General features: G+C 46.2%; 1 protein-coding gene across 4 annotated transcripts in view; it reads left to right on the forward strand.

The window, feature by feature from the left end:
- The first annotated feature begins 20,300 nt into the window (after positions 1-20,300).
- SYNDIG1 (synapse differentiation inducing 1) overlaps positions 20,301-26,437 on the forward strand; it is a 123,442-nt gene continuing 117,305 nt past the window's right edge. For 2 of the 4 annotated variants that reach the window (XM_045574518.1, XM_045574517.1), the window contains exon 1: positions 20,301-20,443. The gene's annotated coding sequence lies outside the window, so the exon portion shown is untranslated. Of the gene's footprint in view, positions 20,444-20,542; positions 20,878-26,437 lie in introns of those variants that run through there. The other 2 variants (XM_045574520.1, XM_045574519.1) reach the window with 1 other exon arrangement.

Consider the following 26,437-nt stretch of genomic DNA (forward strand, 5'->3'; position numbering starts at 1 on the left):
GACATAATTTCCCTTTATTTGACCACCTAGACTCTTACTTTGCAATTCCTTTACTGTACTTCCTCCCTTTGCTTTGGATGTTCTTAGTTTTGTCTCTTCCTTACTTGTAGATTACAAGCCTTGCCAGGCAGAGGCTGTGTTATAATCATCTGCATATCCTCTGTAGCATCTAAGAAGATAACTTGTGCTTATTAAGTACTGAGTCTCTTTTTTTATTAAATAATATGTGTTTATTAATTTGAGAGAGAGAGAGAGAGGGAGAAAAAGGGGAAGAAAAATAGGAGAGAAAGAAAGAAATATCAATGTATGAGAGAGAAACATACAGGACTAGGGATTGAACCCACGACACTCAACCAACTGAGCCGCACCAGCCATGGTTGAACTGAATCTCTTGACTATCTATTGATCCAAGGGGTGAAATATTTTCTGTGGATTCAGAATCTACCTTCTCTAGGCAGGATTTCATGACTGCTCAAAAGTCCTTGCTAATGACTCAGCCATGCCAACAGAAGTATGGCCTGACTGGGAGCAAAGAAAGTAGACTGGAAAATATATTAGGGAAATAACCGTTGTCCTCGGCTGATTGAAATTCAATAGACTCCCTGGGGATTTATTTTCTAAATGGCTTCTAATTTCCCTAAGTGTTTTGTCCTTTTCTCTTATATGTGAGCATCCAATGAGCAGGCAATGGTGCCATAAATTTCTGACATTCCTTTCTTGGCAAAATACTTTAATTATAAATTATTGCTTGCTTGCAAGCCAAAGGGAAGAGTAAATTGGTTCAGTTTTGCTTTTAACGTTGACTTTAGAGATGAATGGCTTCTCGTCCCTTGTGGAGCTGAAACCATCCCTGACCCTTTGCAAAAGCAGGTGCCAAATGCTTATACTCACCCTAAAGCCGATGAGATGTGTCTCCTTCACCTCAGGAACAGGCTGTGCATCTCCTGGATCCTGGCATCTCTTTGCAGAAAATTCAAGGACTTTATCTTCTTGATGTGTCTCTTCACCTGCTCCCAGCCCCAGGCAATAGAAGAGAGCTTCTTAGATAAGCGATCTGAAAGACAATTCTAAAAATATTCCAAGATGCCCTCTGGACTGTGACTTCAGATGAAAAGTGTAAAGGACTAGTGTTTAATGCACAATGAATGCTAGCAAGAGGCTCTAGATATCAAGCACATTGCAGGATGCCATTGAACTGTCTCAACGTGAAGAAGGGATAGTGCCATTGCCTCCAATTCACAGTTTAGACCTGAGGCCCAGAGGAATTAAGAAGCTCACTCCGGGTTGGTCTTGCTCTCTCTCATGTTTACACAGAGCAGCCTATTGACCCAGAGATCTACCTCCTACACATGACTTAGGATGCCTCATAAAAGCAGCCTTCTTTTATGTATCTAAAGTGTATAGGCTCATGAAGTTACAGCAGGCAGAAACTCAAGTTCAACTGAGAAACTCAAATATATTGTAAGTGTAGGTGGATATTGTACTTGAGGTCACACAGATGAGGTTAACCAAAAAGCCTTTGGGACCTTGAGGAGGTATTGAAACCCAAGTGTCTTTGGCAGGTTCTCCCAGAATCAGGCCCCCGAGATGAGGATCCTAGGCAAGTGGCTGGTTATGGAAGAAGTTCCAGGGGAGGTAGTCAGGGAGCAGAAGAGGATGGGCAGAGGAGAAAGTCATATGGGGTAAAATATCAGGAAGTCCTGTAGAGAGCAACTGCAGCCTGATCCAAAAGAGGGCTGTCCCAATTATGCCCAATTAATTAATTATCTGTCTAGACTTAGTGGGACAAACACAGGTAAATATTATAGGAGTAATCACGGCCTATTTCCTGGTACTTCAGTGACTAGACAGCTGAGCCGAACCGGAGCACATAAACACACAAGACAGAATTAGTATGAAATCACACAAGGTTTATTTACCTATTCCTATTGGTTCCTGGGCTCCAGCAAAGGCCACCCAGCGATGCACTCTGAAAGACAGACAACGAAGATGGAGACAGACAGGCAGCCACAACTGGTTCAGGCTCGCACAGCAGAGCAGACAGTCAGAGGCTTGTCTCATGGAGCGACATGGAGTCCTCCTCTATCAGACAGGAGACGTCGACTGAAGAAGAGTCCGATGCTTATATAGCCGGTAAGGAACAACTTGTATCCTTATCGCTGTGGGCCAGACGTGTGCCTTATGCTAGGAGCAGGGAGTTTATACTTTAAGGGCTCAGGACTTTCACATCAGGACTGTGGGGTATTCACCAATTTGGAAGTTACAGAGTATTGGAGACTCCACACAGCAAACATTTCACACAATAATTATTTCATATATTAAAGGGGTTTCCTTATGACCATAACATTATTATAATAAGGGCTCTGGAGAGTGACTCCTCTCTGAGTTTGCCCTGCCTTGGAGCAAGGGAACTAGACTTTCATATGTGTACCTGTTCATAACTGGTTACTGGATACCAAGGAGGACAAACCCATAGGCACTACCAGTCAGTACTCTAAGCTTCAAGGGTAAGGCAGTCCTTTGAAGAAAGCATAAGTGCTGAAATTAGGGGAACAGCATGCTATCGGGTGACCCTTTGCAAAGGAGGGTGCCAAATGCTTGTGCTCACTTCACAGCCAAGGAGATGGGTGTCACAGGTCAGATAAAGGAACCAGGGGGTGTCTGAGTCAGGATAACCAGGATCCATGTCACAGGACCATCATTTTTATTACAATGCTAAACATGGAGCCAGAACCATGCTCCTTACCTCAAAACCCCAAGACCTCATCAGGGAGTGTGGGGAACTGGGAAGCCTTCCTACTATAAACAGTGAAATAGATAAAGGAGATTGAAAAACAGACTTCGAAAGAAAGGTTGAATTAGAATAGAATTAGAATAATTAGCCTTAAGAGGAGATGAAATAGTTACCCAGTAAATGTGCAAGAAAATAGAGACTCAGTGAAAAGAGAACAATGGCTGACTCAGTGACTATAGATTCAGTATTTATAACTTTGTGTAACTTAGTATAACTTAGAGGGATTGGTGTCAGACCTAAGGGAAAAAATCCTGATAAAGAATGGCGGCCCTCAAGGGTCCAGTCAAGATGGTGACATAGGTAAACAGGGACTCACCACCTCCCATAATCACATCAAAAATTTACAACTGAAATACAGAACAAGCATCATTCAGAACCACCTGAAATTGTGCTGGACAGAAATCCTACAACAAGGGAATTAAAAAAAAGAAGCACATCAAGATTAGTAGGAGTGCTAAGACCGGTTTGGCTCAATGGATAGAGCGTCGGCTTGGGGACTGAAGGGTCCAGGGTTCGATTCCGGTCAAGGGCATGTACCTTGGTTGCGGGCATATCCCCAGTAGGGGGTGTGCAAGAGGCAGCTGATCGATGACTCTCTCTCATCGATGTTTCTAACTCTCTATCTCTCTCCCTTCATCTCTGTACAAAATCAATAAAATATATTTAAAAAAAAAAAAAAAAAAAAGGATTGGTAGGAGTGACTGAGATGCAGGGTGGAATCTCCAGAACCAGCTGGTCCCACACCCATGTGTGGTGGTTTAAAATTGGAAGGAATATCTTGGCTGTGGAGGTTTCCATGAGGAGCAAGGGGCCCCTTGCCCAGGCCCCCAGTGCAGGCTTCTAGTGCTGGAAAGAGAAATCCCCAAAACTTAGAGTTGTAAAAACCAACAGAGACATGAAGGTGGTGAGAGTCCTAGGCAGTTACTTTTAAAGGGCCCACACATGGACTTACCTGGACTCACTTTCTCTGGGGCAGCAACTTGAAAGGAAACTGGGACATTCAGGGAGGAAATAACTTGTCTGGAATTGGTGAGACCTGGAAGAGCAGCTGTCTCCCAGACAAAAATACTGGCAGACACCAGTATTCCTTTGCTGACCCCTCCCCAGCACAGAGCCAGCAGGTGGGGCACCACATTTGAATCTCCATCAACCTGAGTCATAGTTTTTGCCCATTCTGGTGATTCCCTGAGACTCTGCTTCTCCCTACTTGTAGGCTTATCCAAACAATTTCCAGCAGCTTTTCCATACAACTGGCCTCTCTTGCCTCATGCTTCAGACTTTCCTAAAATCTCTCAAACAAGCAGCAGATGGCATCAGTGTGCCCTGTACTTCTCAAAAAGTGGCCCTAAACATGACACTAGTGATAGCCTGCTCTGGTTCATAGGTTGGCTTCTCCTGGGAACTTCCAAGCTTAATATTAATACAAGTAGTGGCCATCTGCAGACTGCTTTATAGCTCATCTGGCTTCTCCAGGCAGGGCACAAGCAGAGGCTGATTTTGAACCTCATGGAAGGTCCCAGAGTCAGTGCACTCAGTGGTTAGCTTTGATAATGCTAGATTGAAACCCTACCACTGACATAGTGATACACTCAAAGGATGGACTCAGTGAGCACTAAAGCCCCATTGAAGGAAGTCCTGCTCCATAAGGTTTGTACCTGCAGTCATCTTAGCTGGACTCAAAGAGGCTCACACCAAGACACATTGTATAATGCTCTTCTGTTGTAGTCCCAGTTTGATCCTTACAACTGATTGGCCTTGGAGTCAATCCCTCCCAGTGACACCAACATCAATCAAGGCTTAACTACAATAGGACAGTGCACACATCTGACACAGGGGTGCACCTGGGTGCCCAGCTCATGTGACTAGAAAGGCTGTCCCACTGAGCCCTACAGGATACTTACTACACAAGGCAACTCTACCAAGTCCAGGAGACATAGCAGCTCTACCTAATACATAGAAACAAACACAGGGAATCATCCAAAATTCAGAGATAAAGAAACATAACAAATCTTCAGAAAAATAGCTAAATGAAATAAAAGCAAGAAAACTACCAGATACAGAGTTCAAAACAGTGGTTATAAGTATGCTTGAGGAACTTAGTGAGAACTTAAATGAACTTGGTGATCAGTTCAAGGAATTTAGTGAGAACATCAGCAACATAAAAAAGGACTAGTCATAAATGAAGGATACACAAACTGAAATAAAAATAATTTAGAGGGGGTCAACAGTAGAGTAGAGAACACTGAGAATCAAATCAAGAATTTGGAATAAAGGAAGTAAAAACTACCCAGTCAGAACAACTGGGGAAAAAAAGGAATCTAAAAATATGAAGATAGTATAAGGAGCCTCTGGGACAACTCCAAGTGTCATCATGGTGGGGCTGGAAGGAGAAGAGAAGGAACAAGAAATTGAAAACCCACTTGAAAAAATAATGAAAGAAAATGTCCCTTACCTGCTTAAAGAAAGCACAGAGAGTTCCAAACAAGATGGATCCAAAGAGGCCCACACCAAAAACTCATCATAATTAAAATGCCAGAAGTTAGCCAAAACCTGTTTGGCTCAGTGGTAGAGCGTCGGTCTGCGGACTGAAAGGTCCCAGGTTCGATTCCCCTTAGGGGCATGTCCGTTGGTTGCGGGAGCATCCCCGGTGGGGGGTGTGCAGGAGGCAGCTGGTCGATGTTTCTCTCTCATCGATGTTTCTAGCTCTCTATCTCTCTCTCCTCCTCTCTGTAAAAAATCAATAAAATATATTTAAAAAAAAAACACACTGAGACCTATTTAGAAAAAAACTAAAATAAAATAAAATGCCAGAAGTTAAATCAAAGAGAAAATCTTAAAAGCACCCAAAGAAAGGCAGTTAGTTATCTAGAAGGGAGTGTCCATATGACTGTCAGCTTATTTCTCAACAAGAACTTTGTAGGCCAGAAGGGAATGGCAAGAAATATTCAAAATTATGAAAAGCAAGAACCTACAACCAAGATTAGTCTACCCAGAAAAGCTTTCATTGAGAATTGAAAGTCAGATAAAGAGCTTCCCAGACAAGGAAAAGCTAAAGAAGCTCATCACCACAAAAACATGAAATGTTAAAGGGTTTTCTTTAAGAAGAAAAAGATATAAAAAATATGAATAAAATGGCAATACATACATATCTATAAACAACTGAATATAAAAATCAAAGTAAATGAATAGCAGAACAGAAACAGACTCATAGATACAGAGAACATTTTGAAGGTCCCCAGATGGGATGGGTTTTGGGAGGGTGGGTAAAAAAAGGTGAAAGGATTAAGAATTACAAATTAGTAGTGATAGTGTGGTCATGGGGGTATAAAGTATAACATAGGAAATCTACACTAATAAAAAAGAAAGATGTAAATTGACCATACCTTCGTGATGTCTACCAGCCAATCAGGAATGAGTATGCAAATTAATACAACAAAGATGGTGGATTAATTTGCATATGCAGTTGCTGAGTGGTTTTGCTTGCATTATTGCCAGGGTGACAACACAGGCGTTCTGCACTGCCCCAGCAGCTCAGGGCCTCTGGGCAGTGTGGGAAGGCAAAAAGGCATTTCCAGCTGGTGGGAGTGAAGGCAGTGCTGGCAGCCAGGGGAAGGAAGGCCCATTCTTGCACGAATCTTCATGCATCAGGCCTCCCGTACAGTTAATAATATTCTAATAACTATGTATGGTGTCAGATGGCTATGATATTTTTCAGAATAATCGCTTAAGTTTTATAAGTTTAAACACTGGGGTTTTCACCTGAAACTAATATAATATATATGTCAACTGTAATTGAAAAAAAAATGATTAAAAAGAAAAAAAGGAAGAAGGCAATGAGGGGCATAAACTCCACACGCCTGGATCTGCTGTACAGCATTATTTAGGGTCCCTCCTGAATTGACCTGTCATTAACATAGAATCATGACACAGAGAACACTTCTGAGAATCTCTGGTGATGCAATTTGGGGGACAGAAGTACATGGAGATGAATGAGACAAACCCAGGATGAGTAGCTCTTCCCTAGCCCGCTTGGCCCTGTTTGAGGATAGTGGAAATAAGCTAACTTTTCTAAGTGTGGGCCTGGAGTTAGGTTTCTCCACATCATGGCCCTTTCCAGCTGTGTAATGTCAGGACATAACTGACCTCTTTGGGACTTGTGTGAACAGTGGCAGTGGTGCCAGTCCCTGCATCATGTGGCTACTGTGTGTAGTCTGTGGGTACAGACACACTCAGAGCTGGGATCGGAGAATGAAATATTAACCAGAATAGCTCTTTAAAGTTAAAATACAGACCTATGCCTGGTGGAAGAGTGGCATTCACTGCTGTTTACAGGGATTTAAAACACTCATTTGCTGGAACAGAATTTATTTGAGCCAATGCAGCAGCATCAGGAACACCAAAAGCATTCTGAATATCTGAAATAGAAGCTCATTCATTTTCCCAGTGCCCCTGGGTATGAGGTGAAATTCACAAACTAGCATCTCCAGTTTGCAGATACAAAAACTGAAAAATGAATCAAGTGGCTGCTTTCTGAATCTGGAGGAAAAGTAGGCTTCACTGCATGTCTCCTCCCTTACAATCCATTTTATTGATTTCAGCGAGGAAGGGAGAGGGAAAGAGAGATAGAAAACATCAGTGGATGAGAGATAGAATCATTGATAAGCTGCTGCTGCATGTCCCCTACTGGGGACTGAGCCCACAACCCAGGAATCAAACCCTGCTTCCTGGTTCATTGGTCAACACTCAACCACCGAGCAACACCAGCCGGGCCTCCCTTACAATCTTAAGATTGCAGCGAGAGTGCAGCAAAGCAGCAATAACTGAGAGGAGAACAGAGAGGGGGGGCGGGGGTTACAACACTCTGTCTAAGCACATACTCCAGTAGCCAGTTTTGGAGAGAGCAGGGAGCCTGGCACAGAAGCTTTCTCTCTCCATGATGCCACCCTGGCTTCTGATCACCCCTTACTGTGTTGTGGTTTCTGTGCCATGAGACTGTGCTAGGCATATCTCCTCCACCAACACACTGTCCGAGAGCAGGTCTAAAGGAGAGGGCAGCCAAGGGGATCCCCCATGTAGCTATGGCATCTTGGTTGCGTCTCCAGAATTTGCCCCTGTTTCAACAGTTAGAGCATAGTCAGGTGGTTGCAGGAAAAAGACATGCTTCTGTTGAAAATCGTGTTTTCAGGGAAGCAACAAATGCATTTTCCTACCTGTTAATTACTTTGGTGCCTAAACAGAGTTTCTTCACAAGGCAAAGCACACTACTGTGGGTGCTGCTAGTCAGTGTCTGGGTGGAAGGTGGAAGGCCTCAGACTCCAACACTCTGTCTTCAGTCATGAGCTGTTTGGACCTTATTAGCGGGAGACCCAGCGCCCACTACTGAAAGCCCACAGCAATGAAAATCATGACAAATGAAATATATATGCAGTAATTACAGTTCATCTAAATTTTAACTATCAAATATATTTGTATGGTAAGGAAAAAAAAAGCCACATGTATAATAATAAAAGTGTAATATGCTAATTAGACTGGACAGCTGAACAACCTTCCAAACAACCTTCTGGACAAAGCTGGGGCTGCGAGGGCAGAGGCAAGCTGCCAGAGCTGTAAGGGCGGAGCCCCTGGCACGAATTTCGTCCATTGGGCCTCTAGTAATATATATAAATCCTAGAAAATAAGTAGTTTTGTTTGCAGCAAGGATGTCCCACAGTGCTCTAATGACATGCACTCAGTTCTCTAAGGCTTTTTAGCTCTTACCAGGTTAACAGGATTTGGAGCAGCTGCTGTGGGGAAAGATGTCCCCTGGCACACCTTCCTAAGTACACATGCAACCTGCATACATGGGCACACACGTGCAGTCTACCAGCAAAGAGCTCCCAGTTCAGTAAGTGTAATAAGTCGAGTGAGTAAAGGACAGTGCACAGACAGGAAGTGGTCTGGCTGGCAGAGACAAAAGAGGGGTGGTTACCTTTTTAAAAGAAGGACAAGATCCCAATGTAGTGTTCCAGACGTGGGGTTGGTGGAGATAAGCCTGCCGCTGGGTGGGAGGAAGACCAGGGGGCAAGTGGGGAAAGTTACCGGGCCAAGAATCATGGGAAGTCCAGGCACCGCCCTGAACAAGGGGGTCATGACACTTACTTGCCTTCCGATGTTTTTGTGAGAGAAACACGTTACAAAAAGTATGAGAAAATCGGTGTGGCTAATGATATGTGATGATTTCAAAGTTACCTGAAGAATCTTCAAAATTCATCATCTTTCTTTGCTGCATGTGGAAGGTTTCCTCAGGGCTTACATCTATAAATCGTACTCTGCCATTCTTCTAGTCCCGTGGTCGGTAAACTGCAGCTTTCGAGCCACATGCAGCTTTTTGTGTGGCTCTTCCACAAAATACCATGGCCTGGGCAAGTCTATTTTGAAGAAGTGGCGCTAGAAAAAGTTTAAGTTTAAAAAATTTGGCTCTCAAAAGAAATTTCAATTGTTGTACCATTGATATTTGGCTCTGTTAACTAATGAGTTTGCCGACCACTGTTCTAGTCAAAAGTTACTTGTGGCCCCAGGATGAGGCCCAACCTCCTTCACCCTGGGCGGAGGCTTTTAGTGATCTGGCTACTGCCTACCTCCCCAACCTGACCTGACCGGTCGCACATGGCCTGGACTTTGGGGCTTTCTCTCTTAAAAACCTGTAAGAGCCCCTGAGCCCCCAGGAGAACTATCTCCCAGCCCTCAGTGTGCACAAACATCCACATACAGACCTGTAACTCATACTGAGTACTCAGGGCTCAGCTGTCCTGAGAGCTCCCAGCCTCTGTGGCCTGCATTCCTGCCCTGCTCCATTGGCTCCTGTGTGCCCTGTTGGAGGAACCATGGATCTGCAAAGCCACCGCCTGTCCCCCATCTGCAAGGGCCCCAGCATCACTGCTCACCTATGCCCCACAGCAGACACCAGCAAAGGTCCATGAACTGGTGTCACCTATGCAGGCTGAGAGGGGCACATCCATTCACTTGGCCTTCCAAAACAGTTTGCCACTGCAGATACTGCCACTTTCCATCATTTGTTAGATCATCTTATCTTGTTCTTCTGTCCATGACTGGGGGGACAAGACGTCAATATTTGACAACCTGCCCCTGAGCTGGTAGAAACCCCTTCTGTACAGTCAGGTGGTCCGTGGACCAGAGAGAACTCATGCCTTTGAACTGCCAGCCAAGGCATATTGCTCCCACACCCCAAACTGGATAGATTCTGGGTGGCAGGCTCAGTGCCTGCTGTGTAAGGAGATTCTCGTGGCATTCTGATGCACTGACATCAAGAACACCATGTTTAAGGGGCTGCAGGAAGGAGAGGCTGCCAGAACAGTGGGGCAATGCCAAACCCTGGTTCTCCGTGGGCCCCGTTCATGACCAGTGCCTCCAGGAACACAGCTAGAGTGCAGGAGGGCCCTGCACTATCTGGTTCTGGTACTTGCGTTAAGTTCCTTTGTTAAGGAGGCATTCTTTTCTTAAAATATGAGTGAAAACCTGAGAATCACAAACATGAAATTGCTTACCTTTATGTGTTTTTTTGTCCAGTTCCACATCCTGCAGAATTACAGAAATGGTTGATTTTGTAATAGAATTCTTTCTTTATGGCAGGTTGAAAAGTACATGCAGCAAAGATATATATAGTATATACCATTTTGAGCCAAAAATGAGTTCTTAATGCCTTTTAGAAAAAATACAAAAAATCATGCTAATGATTAATGGCATGTTTAAATGCTTAGTTCTACACCGGCAATATTTTTGATGATTCCACACTCTTAGTTTTTTTTTTTGTTAGAGCTATACTAATTAGTTAGGGCTATACTAATACATTTAGTTCAGGTATCTATGTGGTTACCTGAATCCAAAATTTGAGGCTAGTGTTTTTTATTTGTTTGTTTGTTTAAAATATATTTTATTGATTTTTTAAAATTATTATTATTATATATTATTATTATTATTATTATTATTATTATTTACAGAGAGGAAGGGAAAGGGATAGAAAGCTAGAAACATCGATGAGAGAGAAACATCGACCAGCTGCCTCCTGCGCACCCCCTACTGGGGATGTGCCCGCAACCAAGGTACATGCCTTTGACCAGAATCGAATCCGGGACCTTTCAGTCCACAGGCCAACGCTCTATCCACTGAGCCAAACCGGTTTCAGCGAGGCTAGTGTTTTTGAGCACAGACTGCAAATCCTGGCCTCACTGTCCATCCTGAAAGCAAGGTTTTGTAAAGCCAAACTTTCTCTCATTTTTTTTTCCTCTCCAACAGGTCTGGAAACAATCCTGCTTTCCAACTTTTGGCAAATATATTTTCTGAATGAAAGAGACTGATTATTCTGATCCTGTGCTCTGTCATAATAGATATAGGCTATGAATCACTAACAGAATCACAGGAGTCAGTAAAGAGATAAAAATCAAATGGGAACTGTCATGGCAGGACGGGTAAGAGAGGGGCCGGTGAACAGGTGGCAGCAGCCACACTAGTGACATAGGGAGCTGGTGCTGGAGGCTCAAATGTGCACAGGTTGGGTTGTCACCTGACAGCTGCAAATGTCCAAGAGAACGCGAAACAAAATCTGTGTGAAGGTCAAGTGAGTCTAAGAAGACACAGATGATCAAAGTGAGGAGAGGGAGTAGATGCTGAGTGGGAGACAAGCAGGAGAGCAGAGGGAAGAAAATTCACAATATGTGCATCCAGCACAGCGGGGCAAGGGAACTTGATCTCACTTTCCTGACTGACCTCTGGCTGCATGGAATGCATGGGCTACTCACTGGGAATGGCACAGCATCTATTCCAACCAGGCAATTGAATTAAAACTACCTTTGTGTGTTTCTGCTGTAATGCACAATAATGAGCAGCCTTGCCGAAACCTGTTTGGCTCAGTGGATAGAGCGTCAGCCTGCCGACTGAAAGGTCCCAGGTTCGATTCCAGTTAAGGGCATGTACCTTGGTTGCAGACACAGCCCCAATAGGGGGTGTGCAAGAGGCAGCTGATCAATGTTTCTCTCTCATCGATGTTTCTAGCTCTCTATCCCTCTCTCTCCCTCTTTGCGGAAAATTAATAAAATACATTAAAAAAAATAACAATAATGAGCAGCCTTGTGACCCTGTCTCAAAACAGAGTCACAGTCAAAGAACGAGCAATTTGACACCTAACATATTTTTAAAAAATATGTTTTATTGATTTCAGAAAGGAATGGAGAGGAAGAGACAGAGAGGAACATCAATGAGAGAGAACCATTGATCGGCTGCTTCCAGCATGCCCCACGCTGAGGGATCATGCCCCACTCTGGAGAACCGAGCCCATAACCTGGGCCTGTCCCTGACCTGGAATCAAACCATGACCACCTGGTTCATAGGGCAATGCTCAACCACTGAGCCATGCTGGACAGGCGACAGCTAACATTTTGAAGTAAACTGAAGATCTTTAAAGCAGATTTGAGAGACTCAGAAATTGCACTCATTGAATCACACAGCAAAATGTCTCAGCATCCCACTTAGAAGCCTCTCTTGTGCCGAAGGGAGCCTGTTTGACACATGTTCAGGTACTTCCCAGAAATTCGGTTGCTGAAGCCTCCTGGGCCCACAGAGGAGGCAGGCTCTGCACCCTCACTTCTTTTTTATCTCTTGCCTGGGTGGTTCTGAGAAACGCCCTCTTCATTCATCAGACAGCTCAGGGGATCAAGAATTGATTTTCGCCCACAGTAGTGATCACCACGGGGATTCCTCCTGCTGACCCTTCACTCCTGTCCCAGGGATTATTTCCCAAATAAACTGCCTGACTACACTTGCAGGCTCTGATTTCAGGAAAGGAAGGAAGCTCAGGCCAAGACATCTGCTTTCTGGATCTTGAGCACCTGTGTTTTACTGAGGGAGACAGACCTTGTTTGATGCAGGAGTGTGAAACTGTGAGCTGCACTAAGAAAACTATGCCGATAGAGGATGGGCACACAGACACTAAGAGAAAGGGTAGCGAAATCTGCTGATTCAGCTCTGGTTGGGTCTCAAGAGAAGATACTTGGAAGTGTTCCTTGCCAGCATTCCTGACCATGCCCGCAGTAACCATAGCTCCTCTTTGCCTTTATGCCCACTATTTCTAGAGGTTGAGAAGTCAGGAGCTGGTTGAATGTCAACTAGGTTAAAAACATGAGCTGGATTCAACCTCACCTACCAGACTCTGACCTGTCCTTTTCCATTACATGGTGGAGTGTTCCTTGCTTCTAGACATGCTCAGGTGTCTCTCTAGGTTCTGGCTTTAAAGGGCTGGGGCCAGGCAGCCCAGGGTTTTACACTCTTATAAGACAAATTAGGTCTCTCCGTAGAATGAGAATGATGCTAAAGGGATATACAGGTGAGAGTCATTAACAGCAAGGTCCACAGAAGCCAGCGAACAAGAAGATGGAATGGCCAAAAGAATATGGGAAGATCTGAGGGAACACAACTGCTTCTTTCCCCCTTGAAAGGAGAAGTATTTGCATGAAAGAGATCATATCAATCACCCTTCTTCCATAGCACTTAAAGGCCTTCCAGCACCAGCAGCAGCAGTTTTGTGCTAAAAATCTAGAATTTGCCATTCCCCTCAACGTCCTTGGGAAGAGTTCCCAGCAAGCCATGACAGTCTTGCCAACTGTTTTTAAGAACAATAACCAGCAGCAGCCGGTCTTTCTCAGTGGATAGAGCATCAACTGAAGGGTCCAGGGATCGATTTCAGTCGAGGCCACGTGTTTCCATTGTAGGCTCAATCCCAGGCCGTGGTCAGAACGCATGTGGGAGACAACTAATCGATGTGTCTTTCTCACATCTATGCTTCTCTCTGTCTCCCTCCCTTCCATGATCTCTAAAAATCAACGGAAAATACCCTCAGGTGAGGATTAGCAACAACAAAAGAACAATAACCAGTAATCTCTGCCCTGGAAAGCATGCTGAGTGAGTTGAACACTTTCTTGCCTCATAAAATGCAAGGTCTCCAATATTCTAATTATGTTCATTTTACATGTGAGGAAGCCCAGGCTCTATAAGTGAGGACAGAGAGTAATGAGAAGTGGGACACACTCACTTGGAGGCTTCTCTGGCTCTTGGTTCTGAGGTGTTCACCTGATGGTAAACATTCAGCGACTCTTGACCGACACCCCCTGTTGATGTTGCCACTTGCAGAGCTGAAGACAGTTGATACGCTGGGACTAAAGAGGTTGCTTAAAATATATTAACTTTCCTCCTTGATTTCCCCCCCCCCCCCAAAAGTGATATAATGAATGCAGAAGAAAGACTGCTGATTTGGAAGTCAATAACCCAGACCTGAGCTTGACTTCCTTCCACCTGGCCGCTCTGGAACTGGTTCCTCACCTGTAGGATCAGAGAATGATGCTAGGTGATTGAGAAGGACTTCTCCAATTGTTGCATCTTTTATCCAGTTCTAAATTCTCACTTCAACATTGCCTCAGAAATTGTTCTAGTCTCTCTTCTTATTGCTGATAAGCAATTTCATGTTTTTCTCAGAGCCTTTGCAATCATGTCTACATTGAACATCTGAATGGTCATCTTTCTGTTCTTCTAAGTCAACAAGATCCTACTTTAATAAGACATTACAGCTTTTTAATTCCTAAATGTCATCGATTTAACTCAAACAATAACAGATTTGGGGGGAGAAAAGGAAAAACTGGATTAATTACATTGCTCTAAAATTGGGTATACCGTTCTTCATTTTTTTAAATTATTACTTTTTTATTAAATTATTATCTGTGCATATATTTTAACATTGCCCCTCCCTCCCATACATACCCTCCCTCCCCAGAGTTTTGTGTCCATTGGTTGTACTTATATGCATGTATACAAGTCCTTCGGTTGATGTCTTATCTCCCCCAGATCTCCCTACCCTCCCGGCTGTAATTTGACAGTCTGCTTGTTGCTTTACTGTCTTTATATCTGTCTTTTGGTTCATCAGTTTATAATATTCTTTAATATCCATAAATGAGTGAGGTCATGTGGTATTTCTCTTTCATTGACTGGCTTATTTCACTCAGCATGATGTTCTTTAGTTCTATTCAGGTTGCTGCAAATGATAAGAATTCCTTCCTTTTTATGGCAGCATAGTATTCCATTGTGTAGATGTACTATAGTTTTTTGATCCAGTCATCTGCTGACGGGCACCTAGGCTGTTTCCAAATTCTAGCTATTGTAGCTTATGCTGCTATGAACATAGGGGTGCATATATCTTTTCTGATTGGTGTTTCTAGTTTCTTGGGATATATTCCTAGGAGTGGGATTACTGGGTCAAATGGGAGTGGGATTACTGGGTTCCATTTTCAGTTTTTTGAGGAAACTCCATACTGTTCTCCATAGTGGTTGCACCAGTCTGCATTCCCACCAACAGTGCACAAGGGTTCGTTTTTCTCTGCAACCTCGCCAACACTTGTCATTTGTTGATTTGTTGATGTTGGCCATTCTGACAGGTGTGAGATGGTACCACATTGTTGTTTTGATTTGCATCTCTCGGATAATTAGTGACTTTGAGCATGTTTTCATGTGCCTCTTAGCCTTCCTTCTGTCTTCTTTTAAAAATATTCTATTTAGGTCCATTGCCCATTTTTTAATTGGATCATTCATCTTCCTTTTATTTAATTGTATAAGCTGTCTGTAGATGTTGGAGATTAAACCTTTATCAGTGATAACATTTGCTAATATGTTCTCCCATACACTGGGCTTTCTTGTTTTGTTCCGTTCTTCATTTTTAGTAATGCAACAGACGTTTGAGGCCATGCCTGTTACATATTTGATCTAAAGATGGTTTCTGAATGAGCACTGATGACCCCTTAGACACAAAACATAGACATTTTGTAACCTTTTCCCATTGTCTAAAGTTCAAGACATATTGAGGAATATTTCCTACTTGAAAATCTCAAATCTGTGTTTTCTCTCATCAGGTCACCTCTCTATAGGCACTTAAAAACTTCTCCTGAAAGTCATCCTAAGCCTGGCAGCTGGATGGGTGCTCAAGTGTCAGTTCTTCACAACATGTGAACTGGCCTCACCAACCTCTCTTAGCTCTGAAAGTTCTGTAATCTCTTCTAAGACACAAGCATTATTAAGAAGGTAACCCAGGAGATACAGCAAATTCTACTGTGTCACATTGCCCAATATATGATAGCCCCTCAATGCTTTCTAATTTCAATGCTAAATCATAGCATAATAACTATGGTAACATTAGAGGCCCGGTGCATAAAATTTAGCCCAGCCTGCACCCTCTCCAATCCAGGATCCTTCTCACAATCCTGGATAGCTGGCTCATAATCGCTCATCTGCCTGTCTCCCTGGTTGCCCCTAACTGCCCCCCCCCCCCACCGCCCCAGCAGGCCTCACTGCCTCTGTGTGCTAGCATGATCACCCCTAACTTCACCCCCCCTGCCAGCATGTTTGCCCCTAACTGCCCCCTCTCTGCCAGCCTGGTGGCTCCTAACTGCTCCTCCCCCCGCTGGCCTGGTCATCCCTACTACCCCTCCTGCTGGCCTAGTCACCCCTCACTGCCCCCCCTGCCAGCCTAATCGCCCCCAACTGCCCCCTTGCTGGCCAAGTTGCCTCTACTGCTCTCCCCCAGCCCCCCCACCTGATCATCCCCAACTGCTTCCCCACAGGCCTAGTCACCCCTCACTGCCTCCCTCATGCCAGCCTAATCGCACCAACTGTCCCCCCTGCCCAGTTGCCCCCAACTGCACCCCCAACCCCCTGCTGACCTGGTTGCCCCCAACTGCCCCCATGTCAGCCTGGTCACCTCAAACACCCTGCTGTTCAGTCATTTGGTCATCCCTTGGGCCAGCCCTGGGCAACTGGGCAGCTGACATTCAAGGCTTGCTTGTGCCTCAGGCCAGCCCTGGGTGGCTGGGGGCATAAAGGGACTGGGCACTGCCATCTTTGAGGGCATGGCAGTCAATTAGCATATTCCCTCCTTATTGGCTGTGGGTGCTGCCATCTTTGTGAGGGTGTGATGGTCAATTAGTATATTCCCTTTTTATTAGATAAAGCAACAACCACAGATCCACACCTAAGAAACCACCCTATATGCAGCTACCATTCCAGATCAACTGAGGTGTCCACCAGGAACCTCAAACCCCTCTCCTTAGCTGCCACATATGCTGGGAGGAAGTGATATCTCTTCATTTGAGATTCCTGATGCTGGCAAGTTTCTTTTGCAATGAAGTGTTAAGCCCATTAGGATTACAGAAACACTAAAAGATGAGTGTGTCTATGGAGGGGAGCAGTAAAGAGAAACAACATTCATCTGGGCCTCTTGAAACTATGCAAGTGGCATGGAAGAAAATACCGTAATCACGATAACAATAGTAATAATAAAACCCACCACATCATGAATTTTTTCCCCATTCTTTCAAATTATTCTTTCACCAGAAATCTATATTTTTGGCCTCACAATAAAATGTTATTTTTTTCAACAACTATCAATTACTGAGTATTTGTTCAGGACCAGGGTGTGCCCAAGCAAAGAGCTGTGTCAGTATAAGCACTGTGACCTGAGGGTGCTTACCTATAATAAGTGGGAGAGAGAATTTGCATATTTATTCCACAATAGAAGAAAATGTGTATGTTCAAATGTTAAATTGAGATAAGCATGTTATGAAAACTAGGCTTTTGAATGAAGCCTTTGATAATTTTAGGAAATGCAAGACAACTCATCCCTCCAAGCACATGCACAGGCGGGGGCACACCCGTATCCATGCTCAACACTCAACACATCACCTGAAGAGCCAGGGTACCGAGCTCCAAAGCATCAGCCTGAAAGTTTCAAAGTAGCTCGGTCATGGGGATAGTCCACGGAACTCAATACAGGGGTGACTGCAAAGGCATTTTCTTCCTCTGACTTCTGCAACCCTCCCTTCTGGAGGGAGCACTCCATTGTCAGCCAGAGGTGACCAGTGACCACATCTTACACAGAACTCAGGAAGAGTCCTGCCTGCTGTATTAGAGAAGTCCAATTTAAAATTCAAACAGTGCCCTAGAGTTTCCTGCCACGCAGGCTGGTGTTCTCTTGGCAAAACAAACTGGCCCTCAAAGTCATCCCAAAGCCTAAACAGCAAAATGTACACCAACAGAGAGGCAAGGATTGGGGCCAGTTAACCTTTTTTAAAAACCTCAGCTTCTTCATCTGACAAATAGAAATAATGATTCTCTGCCTCACACGAGTCTAACAATATCTATCTGCTCAGCCAGGTGGTCCAGATGAGAGAATGTTCTGTTCAGGGAAAGAGCCAGGAACACTAAGCAACTATCCTAAGGTTAGGAGGCATTTGAGTTCTTCTAGATGGAGAATGTGCAGTGCCCTCTTCTGAGCATTCTGCACCGCAGCCTTGCAGCTCAGGGATTTAGGAGGCAGCCTCAGTTGTGCTTTGCCATGTGCAGAGATGGAGAGGGATGTGATGCAAGTTCATAAAGACAACCCACAGGTGGTGCTGGTTCTGCCAATCCTCTCCTCCACCCAAATGCATCCTTTATGGGAGCACTCAGGGGTTAGCATTCTCTTTGGGCTGCTGGGGTTCCACAGGAAGCCAAGTCCTTCTGTGAAGTGACCACAGGGTGGGGCCTGCTGTTCTGGCACCATCTTCAACTCCTACCCCAGGGAAACTGCCAGACGAGGCCTGTCAGAGGAAGCAAGACCTTCTGAGGCCAATGGTTGGTTACCAGGCAGGAGGGAGGGTTGGGTCCCTAGGAAGCTTTCATGGGGCATAACCAGCCTTGACAACCTGGGCTAAGCCTGGGCTCCCAAGGCTGAGGCAAGAGTAACAGGTCTGAGCCTGGGGTAAAAATGGGTTCACAGATATTTTTCTAAATCACTTTAACCCCCTTTATGGTATATCTTTCTATCATAGTTCATGAAATACAAATCCACAACTTCCTCCCAATGTTTGAAATGCAGACTCTGGGTAGTTTGCCCCCCCTGGGCTCTGGCTCTCCCCTATCCTCGCCCTCCGCCCCCCCCCCCCCCCCACCATGATTGTGCCTGCTCTGCCATTCCAGTCCTGCAGCCACTCTAGGTTTGTAACCGGACAATTAATGTTCAAGGTGGCCTGGAGCCAATTCAGCAGAGACGAGGTCGAATCATATATAAGCGTTTATTCCAATAATGCCAGCAGTATGGGAGAGCAGCAGGTCATCCACAAAAATCTACTCTGCACCCCCACCAGAAGCCAGCTGCTTATACTGGGTAGGAGGAAGATTACACGGAGAAGTCGAAGTCAGCAAAAGGGATAAGAAAGGGTATGCAGCTGAAACCGGTTTGGCTCAGTGGATAGCATTGGCCTGTGGACTGAAAGGTCCCAGGTTTGATTCTGGTCAGGGGCATGTACCTTGGTTGTGGGCATATCCCCAGTAGGGGGTGTGCAAGAGGCAGCTGATCAATGATTCTCTCTCATCGATGTTTCTAACTCTCTGTTCCTCTCTCTTCCTCTCTGTAAAAAATCAATAAAATATATTTTTAAAAAATTTAAAAAAGAAAGGGTATGCAAAATGGGCAGTTTACAGATAAAGCTGTCTAGGGGGTTGCAAAGGCCTGCAGGCATGCAAAGGGCTGGAGGTTTTCAAAGGGCTGCCCTCAGGTTTCTCAGGTGGTTAATCTCTCCATGATAATAGGCAGCTCTATGTGGAGGATGGGTTGCATTCCAGAAAGGTGAGCTCCCCTCCCCCCATGCAACTCCCAGGCAGGTTAGAATGTGCTTTCTTTAATCAGAACAAAAACAATCACAATTAACAGAGCATGATTAATATGTCTTATGATTATAGCTGATCCCCAATATTCTATTTCTGCCCCTAACAGTTTATTTTCAATTCCAATTGTGTGGGGCCAGCAACTCCAAACCTCTTAGGGAGTTGGGCGGGCTTAGCCTGGTTTCCCCTGGAGGGTTGGCGGGTTAGGACTCAAACAAGTACCAGACCTACAGAGGGGGCTTTTGCAGACCTCAGAACCTAACCTGACACTGGGGAACCCTTTAGGACCCGGGGGAGCCAGGCGGTAATTCCCTATTCTTCAAGTCCCCAGGGGCGCTCCCTTCCCCCAGCTTTTGTCGCCCTCGCATTCCCAGACACCAGCCAAGGGCCTAGGCAGGGCAAAGTTGGCGGCCACCTTTGCGCGGGGAAGTTCCCGCCTCCCCATCCTCCTCCTCCTGCTCCTCGCTGCCATCCTCCCCTGGAGTTCCCGGCTGCTGTCTCCCGCTAGCGTGTCGCCGGGCTTAGCAACTCTAGTGACATGCCACAGGGAGCCCCGAGCCCACCCCGCCCGCAGGGCGAGTCTCCCCGAACCCTTCCCTCCTGCGGAGCCAGAGGGCCGGGCGTCGCCCCGTGGTGCGCCCGGGAGCTCCCCGCCGGCCCGGCCGCGGCCGCGGCCGCTCCAACACTCTCGGGGCAGCCGGGGGCGCGGGCGGCGAGCGCAGGGCTGGGAGCGGCGGGGTGGGGGAGAGGGAGGGAGACGCAGAGGGAAGCGGGGTGGGGTGCGGGAGGAGGAGGAGGGAGCAGGGGAGCAGAGGATCAAAGGCGGGCGCCGCTCCGCCCGGCTCCCGCCCGCTGGCTCTTTGGGGAGACGGACCGGGGGCCCCCTGGACGCCTTTGTCGGGTCACTTGGCCCCGGAGGTGAGTCCCCGGGCCCGGGCAGTGCGGGCGGCGGAGGGGCCGGAGGGTGCGGGGCGGGGGCTGCGGGCGGGCGGCGGACTCGGAGGCAGGCCCCGCGGGGAGGGCGTCCTGGCTCCGCCTCGGAGCCCGCGGTGAGTCGGTCGGGGTGGTCGCAGCGGCGGGACCCGCGGGCGCGGGTCGCCAGGCGGGCGGAGAGAGCGGAGCGGAGCGGGCTAACCAGATGCGGAGGAAGGGGCCGGAGCGATCGGCTCCGGCTGCAGCCTGGCGCCCCGCCACCCCGGGCGCCCAGGATGAGGAGGGCTGCCGTGCGAAGTCGGTGGGAGCTTGGGAGCAGACCCGGGGGCGCGGCGGAGCGCGGCTGCCCGGGCTGTGACGGCGCGCGCGGGCGTGGGCTCGGGGGGTGCAAGCGACCCCAAGAAGACCGGCCGGGGCTGGTGAGTGGGAAGCGGCGGAGCTGGGGACGAGGTCTGTTTGGGACCGGAAAGCGGAGCTTCGTTTCGCAGAGCGGAGCGGGGAGAGGAAGGCGGCGAAGGATCTCCCAACAGGCGGCCCGGACCGGGACTCCCGGAGCCCCTCGCCGCCGGGAGGAGCAGGACGGGCAGCCGTGGCGGCCCGCAGCCCCGCTAGCCACCGGCCCAGGAGCGGGAGGGAAAGCGAGTGGATTCGTGTTTTTTTGTTGCTGTTGTTCAAGTTCGTCTCGATTTTCCTAAGTCTGATTTTTGCCTCTTCCCATGCGCTCTCCAAGCCACAGCGGGCGGATTGGGCACTTTAGGGCTGGGACTTGGAGCTCTGTGTTTTTTACCAGATCCCAGTAGAATGTGCGATGCCTTTTCAGACGGACAGAGGAAGAGGTCCTCTGGTCGTATTTTATTTCCTTGGGGATCCGCTTGCCCACCGGGGCTCGGACTCCTGGCGCCCACATTTCAGGTGCGCACAGCCCTGCTGAGACGGCAGATGCGCTGGCGCCGCCTGGCCGCTGGCCCGCGCTCCCTGCCGGCGCTGCGGGCCACGTCCCGGGGTTTATTGCTGCGGACACTGGCCGAAGGCTTGGCGATTTGGGGGTTCTGGCTATGTTTTCTAATTGGAACCGGGTTTACGTTCCTGTCCGCCCCTCCCCTACTCGCCGGCGTGGTGAGTCTGAATCCAGAGGGAGAGGCTGCTGCGCAACCTGCAGCCGGTAGTGCTCAGCAGCCTGGAAACAAACTGGGGGGAAGGAGCCAACTTTTCCGTGCCGAGGTGCCATTGCCTGGGCCGAGGCGTGCTGGCGCAGGAATGCGGTCTTCCAAGCTGGAGTCTGACTCCCGAAATTCTCACCGCGGCTCAAGTGGAAATGCGCCTTCAGGAGGGGGGCGGGGCGGTCTGCTGTCCATGCTGGAAAGGACTGGAAAGTAGCTGGAGCTTAATTTTTCGGAGGAATTGTTGCATGCTATGTGCCTTGCAATTGTGTGGAATGCCTTTCTGGAGATCAGACCACAGGTGCGGGGCCTGTGGGATGTGCCAGGAGGAGCCTTTCCTCCCTCCCTCCCTCCCTCCCTCCCTCCCTCCCTCTCTGCCACACTCAGACTCCCTTGCAAGGAGCAAATGTTGATTTCTGGCTGATCTGAGGCTCTCTTCCCATCAGGTCCCCAAGGACTGCATGCAAATGAAATAGTCACAATCAACAGGAACTTGTTAAATAAAGGGAAAAATTGGGACATTTACGTTTCAAGTTTCTTATTATGGAAGATTTCAGTGGTACCCAAAGGTAGAGGGCATAGTACACTGAACCTCCAGTGTACCCCTCATCCCACCACCAAACTCATTCACCTTTTGACGCCTCCTCTCCCTCCCCCTTCCCGTGTTTACAGACCCTCCTCAGAGTTCTGGAGGCCATGTTTGCTGGATTAAAAACCCCATGACAAGCTTATGTCACCTCCAAATGCGTCTTCGGCCATCTCCAGCTGATGGCGTTACATTTTCATCTAACGGAAATGACTGCATGACTGCTTTAAAGTATTCCATTAGAACGTAGTGATGTGAAAATAAAAACGAAGGCTCTCCCCCATTTCCATTTTGGAGTAGAAAAAGAAAACCTACTAATAGTCTTTGAGGCATGATGGTGTGTGTGTGTGTGGGGGGGAAATCCAGACATTTGAAACAATATAGATTTATATAACACTTGATGTGCAGTGGATACACAAGAATCTAGTTGAATCATGATAGGCAAAATAACTTTTTTTTTTGGTGGAAACTTTAAAAATTACTTCAGCGATAACAAACCATTGATTTCAACCACATTTAGCATGACATAATAGTGCTACACTGGACTTGATGCAATTTTTCTCATGTAGCTCCATTTTCCCCCCTGGGAGTTACTACTATTATATGAGAATAAAAAGATATTTTTTTTATGTAAGTTTCCCTTCAAAGACACTTGTCAGTGCTATTCTGAGGTTTTGAAGAGCAATCAGTATTGCACCTCTCAATTAGAAAACATTTGGTTACATCCCCTCTGGAGAGACCCTCTACTCACTCAAATTTGATTTCTGTTGTTGGAAAATAGCATGAAGAAGACCTTCTGGGACAGTGGGAGGGTGACCCCTACCCTCACACACCTACATGCCCCCCTTCCACCCTGCACACCTCTGCACCTTCATTTATATAAAAGCTGTTTCTAAAAATTGCCAGTGACATTCTTGGAGGAGTCAGCCAGACTACTGAATACCTTTATAAGGTGCACTATTTAAAAGCATCCTTAGCTAACCTTTTGTAATATGAATAACCATCCTGTAAGTGAGCACTTTTATAAGTCTTTCTCCTCCTAAGTAAAACCACATCTTTCCATGGCACCAGCATGACCCTGACCCCTCACATCCTCTGCAAGGTCCCCGTGCACACTGGACATTCTCGTGTCCAACACGGACTGAGTACACCCTATAGTTTGAACAGACTTCAATTTTCCAGCAAAATCCTTGAATGAGTGGGCGAAGGTGGCAAGAATTGAAGAATGGAGTGTTCATTTGTCAGCAGCAGCAAAAACAGACTGGGTAGCAAACCAGTCTGTTGTTCTTTCAATGGGAAGTCATAGGGCTGTTTTGTGGAAACACGATGATAGGAGGTGATATTGGAGCATAGCTTATGACCCAGCATCATTACACTGCAGTCATTGGGTCATTACACTGCAGTCATTGGGTCAACATATCAAAAAAGTAAAACAATGAAGACATTCAAACATTAAATATTAAAAGCATTAAAGATAGGCGGACAAGTTCCTGCCCATGCCACCAGAATTGGAATGCAGTAGTAGGTGGTTTTAACAAATGGGACTGTCCAACATTCTCTGCGCAAGATACTTAAGACATTTCACATTTTTCCTGAGAGTTCATAAGCATGTGTTTTAAAGAGGAGCTGAAGTAACTCAGGCATCATACAATAATGCAGGGCCCTCATTGTCCCCTCAGGCAGTTTACTAGATTTCAACTGGAGTGGGGGAGGAGGACTGAGGGAGACACATTTGCCATTTTCTCAAGTCCATGACTACCCTTCCTCCCCACAGTTTTTTCTCACTATGCCTGTGAGAAGACTTAAGTTTCAAACCCTCTGCTGCTTGCTTGCTGAATAATCCTAGACCTCTTAACTTTTCTGAGATTGTTTCTTTTCATCCATGTTCTTTCCAGGATTTTGAAAAGGAAATATATATGGTTGTCACAATTGTTTATATGGGGAGGATGATTGAGAACATTTCAGCATGTCTTAATGGAATGTTTCCTTTGTATTCCCCATTGTTCTCTGAGAATAGAAAAAGAGTCAGGCCCTTCATTGAACCTGTGTCCTACAATTCCTTGTCGTCAAGAGTCAGGGTAAGAACAGTGTGTGTACACGTCCCTGTAGGTATGCATTCCCACATAGAATTATTAAATCTAGCAGGATTAAAGGGAATGTATAGGAAAGGTTTATGAGCAATGTCTTTGACACAACTGAATTTAACCAACAAAACTTAGACTCATATCTATATATATAAAACTCTAACATCCAAATAGACGGGATGATGGAACAACTAAACAACTGGTTGCTATGGTGTGCGCTGACCACCGGGGGCATACTCGGAACATGGCAGGCGTCGGCAGCAGGAGGCAGAGCGTGGAGGATGGTGGAGCAGGTGAGCAGGGACAGCCAGTTGCTGTCATCAGGGCGAGCCTCTGGTAGTTACTGAAAATTCTTTGCTCCCTGTGCACTGCAGTCTCACTTGGTGCTTGCACCTGCTGCCAGCACCCGGCACTGGCCCCGATCACTTGGCTGCTGGCCCTGATTGCCCCTCAGGGCTTCTCCACCTCCCCCTGTTTCTGAGGGTTGATCAGGGCAGCAGCTGCTGCTCGAATCTGCTGCTGGCTCCGGCCCCAATTGGTCTATGCCATCAGTGGATGCGAGTGGGCCTGATGCCATCAGCATATGGTAATGGAGGCAGCAGGAGCAGGGCTGCTGGCAGACTAGACCAGGGGACCAGGGGCCACAGTGGGAGGGGAAGGGTGGGTACATGGAGGATGGGCCAAGACCCATCGCAGCTTACAACCCACAGTTCCTTTCAAGGTGCACGAATTCATGCACTGGGCCCCTAGTCACATTATAAAAGTACACAATGCGTATTCTCCAGGATACAATAGTATAAAGCAGATAACCAACAAACTACAAAGAACCATTATTTATAATACCATTATAACTATTATTTATAATGATGATTTAAGTTACAAACTTTGTTTAGATCAAAAGTTCTAATCATCTTAAACCATTTTATGATAACCTGTTCAGTTACATAAAAGAACAAAAACAACAACAAATAAGTATTGAGACCCAATATAACTGTTAAATAATACAACCAGGAAACAACATACATATGTGGGAAATAATAAAAATAAAAGCTGCAACCAAAAGCATACCTCAGATCGACCCAGGGGACACTTTTACTTGCATAAAAGTAATTTATCTAGGAGTTCAGTAAATGTTATTTGAGAGAGACGAGTATAGTGCTCTTGGGGTTCAAATCAATGTTCATTGTGAAACATGGTGAGTTTTTAGTTTGCCAATCAATTCTTGTATTGATCATGGGCATTTTTAAACTCGGGTCCTGATAATGCTGTAAGGAGAGAGCAGGTATTTCCTGATTGCAAGTTGGATCTTTTCATCAAAGGCCCAATTACTTTACGTTCATAAAAATGATTGCTTCTTAAACACTTGGCCTCATTGGGTGACTGCTTTCAGAAGTGCTTCCACCTGTTACTTCCTTAATCTTTCTCTCCATCGGGAAATATCAGTGACCCAAAAAAGCAAACAGACATTTCAAGCAGCTAGAACCATAAATGTTTTATTTCACTGCCTCAACTTTAAACTGAAGATGCTTCCAAAAGAGAAAAATATATTAACTTCAAATATATTGGGGCTTCACAACCCTGCTTATGGAAGCAAAAACAAAAATGTTACATAAACTTACCTTTCTGCCATGTGTACAAGGTGCCGTTTTAAAGTTCTTTTTATGATTTTGGTCCTCACACCTCAGTGCCACAGGCTCGCAGTTGGTGCAGGTGTTGGGGATACGGTTTGCTTCTGAGGGTTCTAGTGGGATTAAGTCCTCGGGCTGGGTTGGGAAATGCAGTGGCCCTGCCAAGGGGTGCACTCAGGATCAGTTTAGCGTGTGAGGGGACCCTGAGAATGCTCAGCTCTTCGTACCAAAGATTGCTACCAGTTCTTTTATTTGCAGTGAGTAAAGTTGCCTTTAAATAGAGTATGTATTTCAGTCGCCAACCGTAATATCTGAAGTCTCAAGCTCTGCTTCTTTCCTCTGGTGTTTCCTTTATTTAGAACAGTCGTCGACAAACTCATTAGTCAACAGAGCCAAATATCAACAGTACAACGATTGAAATTTCTTTTGAGAGCCAAATTTTTAAAATATATATATATTTTATTGAGTTTTTATAGAGAGAAAGGCAGAGGAGGATAGAGAGTTAGAAACATCGATGGGAG

The sequence above is a fragment of the Pipistrellus kuhlii genome, unplaced genomic scaffold (genome assembly GCF_014108245.1).
Source record: "Pipistrellus kuhlii isolate mPipKuh1 unplaced genomic scaffold, mPipKuh1.p scaffold_m20_p_6, whole genome shotgun sequence".
Lineage (NCBI taxonomy): Eukaryota > Metazoa > Chordata > Mammalia > Chiroptera > Vespertilionidae > Pipistrellus > Pipistrellus kuhlii.